At 44.9% G+C, this 8,893-nt stretch overlaps 1 pseudogene; it reads left to right on the forward strand.

Annotated features, from left to right (window-relative positions):
• LOC102848486 overlaps nucleotides 1–6,407 on the forward strand; it is a 12,310-nt pseudogene extending 5,903 nt beyond the window's left edge.
• The last annotated feature ends 2,486 nt before the right edge of the window (nucleotides 6,408–8,893 follow it).

The following is an 8,893-nucleotide window of genomic DNA, read 5'->3' on the forward strand; positions in this document are numbered from 1 at the left end:
GCCTTTGAGCTGTGGTGCTGGAGAAGAGTACTGAGAGTACCATGGACTGCTAGGAAAGCAAACAGATTTATCCTGGAAAGGGTTAAACTAGGCGGCTCCTTGGAGGCAAGGATTCTGAGGCTCCGTCTAGCATACTTTGGACATGTTGTAAGGAGAGACTGGTCCTTGGAGAAGGACATCATGCTTGGGAGGGTGGAGGGACAGCAAAGAAGGGGAAGACCCTCTAGGAGGTGGATTGATTCAGCGACTGGGATAATCGGGGTGGGTGTGTCAGAGACAGTGCGATTGGCACAGAATAGAGCATAGGTAAGGGCTGTTGTACATAGGGTCGCTATGAGTCGCAAGCGACTCGACGGCACGTAACAACGACAACAACAACAACTGCTATTTTAAAATGACCTCACAAATATTATTTCTCATTTCTCCATTTACATTCCTAAAATGGTTTCCATTTCAACACCTAGAACCCACAGAAACCAAAGCACTTTGAAATCTTCAGTAACTTTATTCTAATCTCCTGCTCCTTTTTCCTTGGGATTCCAAGATGCACGTTTGACAACTCAACAGTCTTTACTGGCACCGTTTGATAACGATGGTTATTCTCTTCCTTGCATGGAGAATAAAGAGAAAAGAGCCGCACAGGTTGCTGAGGGGTCTTCCTCCAATCTTAGGCCCACATCCTTGTTCACACAGCCTGGCCGGGGAAGGTGGAGGAGGAGAGAAAGGGAGGAAGATCCCTTTCGGCGATGGAAACATGGCAACTTGGAAACATGGCAACAACAGCCATGGCGGTGTGCTCTCTGGTCTCCCATGCAAAAATTGCTCGCTCTCTCTCTTCTCTCCCCTCTTGCATTTATCCTGTGTGGACTGACTTCTTTTTCTCAGGACGATGTTATCAAGGCCCATCCATGTGGCCCCATCTTCATGAAACCATCGCCACTCAGAAAATCAAACCCACTACGATCCTGTTTGCTTCTCCTCACGGGGGACCCTCTACCAGGTGTTTTTTTAAATTTATTTTTGGTTTTGGGTGGTTTTGTTTTTTGTTGGATTTTTTTTGAGGCCATTGCCTATTCATGTGTGAAAACTTGAGACCAAAGCCTGTGAGTCACAGAGCTGGATACGGAAAAGCTAATCTTCCCACCTCTGATAAGGAAAAGAGTATTTTTTTCATGAAGGAGTTGTTTTTCCTCCAGGCAGCAGCTTATAATTGGATCGTGGGAGTCAGGGACACGGGCCCCTTCGCCTGACTCCGTGGTCTTTCTGCTTCTCAGCCACTCCAGCCCGGTTGCCAGGGAAACCAAAGCAGAACATCATCAACATAAAATTCATTTAACTCTCCTTTGCCTGGGTCATGAAGGCGTGCCTACCTTTCAGAACACTGGTAACCAAGGAACTTCTGTCTCTAACCTGTCCCACGACTTTAAAATGTTCTATGTGTGGCTGTGTCTGGGATGAGGGGACAGGCTGTAACCATTCTTTCTACGTTTATTAGCAATTTCCCACTTTTGAGCAATGTGTTTATTGAACATTTACAAAGCAAGTGAATTCTTCTTTCAACCATTCATACATGGTTTATTCCATGACATCAGCTATTTCGTATCATTTTTCAAATTTTAACGGATGTTTACAAATCATATTGGCTTTTCATTCAAACGCATTTTTTTTATTTTATTATTTTGTGTGTGTGTGTGTGTGTGTACTGTCAAGTCAGATCTGACTGGTACAGGAAGAGATGGCCCCTCCTTCTCCAGCAGAGCATCTGGTGGATTTGAACCGCGCACCTCGGGATTGTAGTACAACTTCTTGCCACTAGGCCACCAGAGCTAGCCTCAAACACATTTTTTATGACGTTGTTGTTAGGTGCCGTCAAATTGAGTACGATTCACAGTGACCCCATGAACGACAGATCTGAACCCTATCCTATCCTGTACCATCTTCACAGTCTCTGACACTGTCAAGTCCATTTCCAAAGTCTCTGTCAATCCATCTGTTTGATGATCTTCCTCTCTTTTGCCATTCACAAATTCTACGTCCCTCTCAAAAGAACATGCCTAGAGGATGTGGTACAAAGCTTCATCTTTGGCTCCAAAGAGTGTTCTGACTGTTCCTTCTTCAAGACATATCCATTTGTTCTTTTAGCAGGCCATGGAATATTCAGCATTCTTCTTCAACACCGCAGTTCAAAAGCATCAATTCTTCTGTTCTCTTTAGTAATTGTCCAGCTCTCATATGCATAGCAAGGGACTCAAAAGACCATGGTTTTAATCAGGCACACCTTAGTCCTCAAACTGACATCATTCCTCCTCAATAATTTGGAGAGGTCCCTGACTGCAGACTTCCCCAGTACAATAGGTCTCCTGATCTCCCGACTGCTAGTAGTACCAAGTGTATTGATTGTGGATCCAAATAAGATGAAGTTGTTGACAGTCTCAATGTTTTCCCCACCTATCACGATATTGCCTTTCATCCCAGTGTTGAGAATTTTTGTTTCTTGACTTCGAGATGCAATCATATTGAAGGCTGTATTCTTTGATCTTCTGCAGCAAGTGCTTCGAGTCCTTACTTTTCAGCAAGCAAGGTTGTGTCATCTGCATACCAGACATTGTTATGAGTCTTCCTCCAATCCTGATGCCACATTTAGGATATTAATTACAAGCAGTTACTGTAAAGAATTCATTACCATGTCTGATCAATCCCTTACTGTATGTTGCCCCTTCCTTTGCCCAACTTACCTCTATCAAATTTTTACTTCCCTCTCCCTCCCTTCCCATCTCTGGTAACCATTAAAATGCTCTTCTATCCCTCTCCTTTGCCATATTTCATCTTTATCCAGAACAACCTCTCACTTTGAAAAAACTAGTCATCTTTTCCATTTTAGGCATTTTTGCAATATATGCATCGTTGGTGGTGAGTTGACTACAACTTGTGGGGACCCCAGGGACAACAGATTTGACCTTGGCCCTGTACTTAACTATCCTCATGGTCTGGAGCCCAGTCATCTTTCCCAGTCGACTAGATGAAGGGGAATGTGGCTGTAACCCTGGAGGAAGACTCGTCAGCAGTCTGTGTTATGCAGACGCCACACCCTTGCTTGCCGAAACTGAAGAACACTTGATGTACTTGCCACAGAAGATCTAGGACTACAGCCTTCAGTATGGAGCACACCTCAACATTGAGAAAATAGAAAGTCTCACCACTGGGCCAAGAAGCAACGCCATGGCAGATGGAGAAAAGATTGAAGTTGTCAACAATTTCATTTCCCTTGGGTACTGCTAACACCACCCGTGGTAACAACAGTCAAGGAATCAAAAGACGTGTTGCATTGGAAAACTCGGCTGTGGAAGACCTCTCTAAAGAGCAAGGATGTGGTGCAACCACTGTGGAAGGCAGTATGGCGCTTTCTCAAAAAGGTGCAAATAGATATACCATATGACCAAACAATTCCATTAATGGGAATATACTTCAAAGAGACCATAACTGACATCCAAGCAGATATATGCACACCCATGTTTATTGTAGCTTTGTTGACAATAGCAAGGAGCTGGAAACAACCCAAGTGCCCATTAACAAGCAAATAGATAGAGAATCAGTGGTATATTCACACAATGGAATACTATGCTGCATTGGAAAAACAAGGAACTCATGCAATATTATTCAAAATGGGTGACCCTGGAGGACATTATGCTCCATCACAAAAGGACAAGTACTGCATAGTGCCACTGTTGTAAAATAGGACTGACATGGGGACTGGGGGGTGACTGAGAAAGATGGGATAAATATTGTATACTACATTGAAACAGATGAAGGAGAAAACTGTTTAAAAGGGATATGTTATTAGGTATTTTTGTCATGACAAGAGTACAGAGCAAAGGCTGCATAGTGGAGTGAACCTGGGGGGGGGGAGGAGATTGTAAAACAACGAAAGAATTTTCCTTTTACTTTTCCAAGAGGGTAGTATACTAGGGGGGATGGTTGGGAGGGGAGAACAGTGCAACAATGAGTGAATGGGAATTCAAAGTCTCTGTAAATTTTCATGGAAATTAATAATAAATTTAGAAAAAGAGCAAGGATGTTAGTTTGGAGACTAAGGTGGGCCTTATCAAGTCATGGACTTTTCACTTGCTTCCCATGCATCTGAAAATTAAACAACAAATAACTGATGATGACAGAAGAAATATCAATGCCTTTGAAATGTGTTGGAGAAGGGTGCTAACCATCTCACGGACTGCTAAAATAACAAGACTAAAGTCTTGGCAAAAGTGCAACCAAGGGTGCTCCTTGGCGTGTTGTCAGGAGCAAAGATATCAGGCTGGGAAAGAGGCAGAGGCAGTAGGAGAGAGGAAGACCTTGAACTAGATAGACAATGGATACAGTGACTGTGACAATGGGCTCAAGTGTGTCAGAGATAAGGAGGATGGCCCAGGACAGGGCAGGGCTCAGATCCAGATCCGTTCCTCCTAGGGAGCTGAGTCCTAGGCGTAACATAACAGCAACAAAACCCAACTGCGTCAGCAAGGCAATATTATTTCGAGGTCAAGCTGATACTGCATGAACCAAGGTTCCCACCATAAGGCACAGTGTTAGCACACACTGGTGGTAATGCCACAGAGGACCCGGGACAACACAGAGAAGATGACACTCAGGCCAAGAGCAAAAGGAGAGAACGGGGAACGATTGAGGGTTCATGAGTGGCAAATATCACAGTGGTTAGGGGAGCTCGCTGTGTTTGACGAACACAAGGGAACACAGGTGTGTGTGGGGGTAATGACTTTGTGTTTTTTTCTCCAAATGAGGTGGGAGCCAAGGAGGCTGCTGAAAGGATACTGCTTTGCGCTACAGAGCAAACCACCCCCAAAAACCACTTATGACTTTAAACAGTGACCATGTTTCAGTGATCACAATTCTGCAATTAGAGTTGGGTTCAACTGGGTGTCTTCCCCCCCGCCCCCCAGTTAATGTCTGTCTTTCTTCAGCGTCATTCGTGTGAAAGTTTATTCATAGTAAATTGGTTTTCCGTTCAACGAGGCAGATGTGTTTTCTTTCCTGGTGCTGAATATCTCCACGCTGTGACAGCACTCTTCCCATTCCCTCTCTGTGTTCACCATTTCCATTCATCCTGATGTTCTAGATAACGCCTTCTGAGCTTTATCTCTGGGCAATGCTGCCCTTTGGTCCTATACAGATGACTGTTGTAAGACTGTCCTTCTCTAGTGTGATTGGTCACCTCATAGGCCTCTCTGTTGATTGGTACTTTAAGGTGTACCTGATCCTAAATGTGGTATTTTTCTAGCGTTGTGTGATGACCCTGGGTAAACACGCCAGCCTCTCTGAACCTCGGTTTCTCCATGTGTGGCTGTGCAAATTAAAAACCCACTGTCGTTAATAGATAACGATGCACAGGGACTCTGTAGAACAGTCTAGAACTTTGTCTAAGGTTCCCAAGACAGTGAAGCATTAAGAGATTGTCACATCATTTACCTGTGGAGCAGCTGGTGGATTCGAACCTCTAACCTGTTTTTCTTTTTTCCCCGCTAACCTTTTAGTTTGCAGCTAAAAGTTCTTTCAAGTCATCAGAGTGCTTCCAACAGGGTGTAAGGGTTGTTGTTGTTGTTCTGTGCCGTCTAGTTGTTTGCGATCCATAGCGACCCTATGTACAAGAGCCTTAAACGCTGCTCTATCCTGTGCCAACCTCGCCGTCTCTGACACACTCATTCCCACCACCCCAATCACAGAATCGATCCATCTCATCGAGGGTCTTCCTCTCTTGTGCCGCCCTTCCACTCTCCCAAACATGATTTCCCTCTCCAAGGACTTGTCCCTCCTTGCAACATGCCAAAGTATGTCAGACGAAGCTTCAGAATCCTTGACTCCAAGGAGCAGTCCAGCTTCACCCTCTCCAGGACAAACCTGTTTATTCTCCTAGCAGTCCATGGTATATTCAACACTCTCCTCCAGTACCACATGTCAAAGGCATCAATTCTCTTTCTATCATCCCTAGTCACTGTCCAGCTCTCTGATGCAAAGAAAGTAATTGCCAAGACTATAGCCTGGATCAGGCGCACCTTAGTCTCCAGCCTGACATCGTTGCTCTTCAGTACTCTTGAGAGGTCCCTCACAGCTGACTTTCCCAATGCAATTCATCTCTTGATTTCCTGGCTGCTGGTACCAAGAGTGTTTACTGTGGAGGCAAGTAATGTAAGTAATTAGTGTGTTGTTGCTGTTAGTCCTGTTGAATCCCCGGGTCTCGAAGTCAGAGCTGAATCAGCCTGGGTGGGTTATTCCGCCAGAGCCGCCCGAGTTCTCAGGGCGCCGCGCGCTCACTTCTCGCCTCGTCGGTCCTGGAGCGCCATCGCGTGGCGATCGCGGGCGCTGCGGCTCGTATAGGTCGTGGGTGCAGGAGGTGACAGGGAGAGAGGATGGCCTGAGGCGCCCAGGTCAAAGGCTACATACAGCCTTAAGTGTGAATTGCATCTCAACATCAAGAAGAAGGACTGACATCCAAGCAGATATACGCACACCCATGTTTATCGAGGCTTTGTTCACAATAGCAAGGAGTTGGAAACAACCTAAGTGCCCATGAACGAACGAATGGATAGAGAAGCAGTGGTATATTCACACAATGGAATATTACGCTGCATTGGAAAACAAGGAACTCATGCAATATTATGCAAAATGGGAGACCCTGGAGGACATTATGCTGAGTGAAGTATCTCAGTCACAAAAGGACAAATACTGCATGGTGCCACTGTTGTAGAATGGGACTGACATCAGGGTTGGGGTAAAACTGAGAAAAACTGGATAAATTATGTATACTGCATTGAAACAGATGAGGGAGAAAACTGTTTAAAAGGGATATGTGGTTAGGTATTATTGTCATGACAGGAGTCCAGAGTGAAGGCTGCATCGTGGAGTGGACCTGGGGGAAGGGTTTGTAAAACAATGAAAGAATTTTTCTTTTACTTTTCCAAGAGGGGAGTGTATTGGGGGGGAGGGCTGAGAGGGGAGAAAAGTGCAACAATGAATGAATGAAAATTCAAAGTCTCTGTAAATTTTCATTTAAATGAATAATTTTTTTTTAGAAAAAAAGAGAGAAAAGAAGAAGAAGAAATATTCACTGCTGGGTCAATAGGCAACATCATGACAGATGGAGAAAAGAATGAAATTGTCAATGACTTCATCTTACTTGGAGCCACGAGCAGTCAGATTAGGAGACGTTATTTCAGTGGGTTGTTGTTGTTGTTATGTGCCGTCGAGTCGTTTGCGACTCATAGCGACCCTATGTACAACAGCCCTAAACCGTGCTCTATCCCGTGCCAGTCTCATAGCCTCTGACACACCCGTGCCAGTCTCATAGCCTCTGACACACCCATCCCGATTACTCCAGTCACTGAATCAATCCATCTCATAGAGGGTCTTCCCCTCCTGCACTGTCCCTCCACTCTACCCAGCATGATGTCCCTCTCTAAAGACCTGTCTCTCTTACAACATGTCCAAAGTATGTCAGGCGAAGCCCCAGAATCCTTGCCTCCAAGGAGCAGCGTGGTTTAACCCTCTAGGATGAATCTGTTTGTTTTCTTGGCAGTCCATTGTAGGATGAATCTGTTTGTTTTCTTGGCAGTCCATGGTACATCCAATACTCTTCTCCAGCACCACAGCTCAAAGGCGTCAATTCTCCTTCTATCCTCCCTAGTCTTTGTCCAACTCTCCGATGCATAACAAGTGATTGCAAAAACCATGGCCTGTATCAGGTGCACCTTAGTCCTCCTCAAATAACTGAGTAACAACGGTGTTAGTTTCTAAACTAAGGTGCGCCTGATTCGGGACGTGGTCTTCTCAATCACTTGCTATGCTTCTGAAAGCCAAACAATGGATAAGGATGACAGAAAAAGAATTGATGCCTTTGAGCTGTGGTGTTGGAGAAGAGTACTGAATATCTCATGGACTGTCAAAAGAACAAACGGATATGTCTTGGGCGGGGGAATTGCAGCCAGAGTTCTCCTTAGAGGCAAGGATGGTGAAACTTTGTCTCACATACTGTGGACGTGTTGCTAGAAGAGGTTATGGAAAGGGACATCATGCTTGGAAAGGTGGGGGGGGTCAGTGAAAGAGGAAAACCCCCAAAAAGCTGGACTGACACAGTGACTGCAGCAATGGGCTCAAGTGTGACAGAGAGGGTGATAATGGCACAGGATAGAACAGGGGTCAGGGCTGTTATTCATGGGGTTGCTCTGAGTCTTATCCAACTTGATGGCACCTAACAATAACAACCGCACCCAGAACATCTCCTTTTCCTTTCTCACTGTTCTAGGAGACCTCAGACTACCAATCTCCATTTCAAATCCCTCTGACTCCACGACAGATTTGTCTACTTGTCAATCCATTGTCCAGCAGGTTTTCAGAGGCTGCAAATCACTTGAGGGTAGATTGCCCATCTTTCCCCCCTGCAGCACATCTGGGAGATTTGAACCACCTGCCTTTGGGTTGGAAGGCGTGTCTTTGGAAACTCAATTCTCTTCACTAACACCACAATTCAAAGGTATCACTTCTTATTCAGGCTTCCTTTTTCATTGTCCAACTTTCAGATGCATATAAAGCAATTGAAATCTGAATACCTAATAAATGAAATAAAAGTCTTACTGGCATTTTGCAGAATTCCACAATGCAACAGACAATACCTTGGCTTGGGCAGAATGGCAAATTTTGCCTGTCACCTCCCTTGGCTATTGTTACTGATGGGTGCTGTCACAATGAATCCTACCCACAGAAACCCCAAGTGACAGAGTAGAAGATCCTTGTAGGGTTTCCAAAACGACAGGTCTCTCTTTTCCCTGGGGAATGGCTGTGGGTTCAAATTGTTGACATTTTAATTAGTCGTCCAGTGCTCAACTTA

Source organism: Elephantulus edwardii, unplaced genomic scaffold (genome assembly GCF_000299155.1).
Source record: "Elephantulus edwardii isolate Elephantulus edwardi_28Jun2011 unplaced genomic scaffold, EleEdw1.0 scaffold00236, whole genome shotgun sequence".
NCBI lineage: Eukaryota > Metazoa > Chordata > Mammalia > Macroscelidea > Macroscelididae > Elephantulus > Elephantulus edwardii.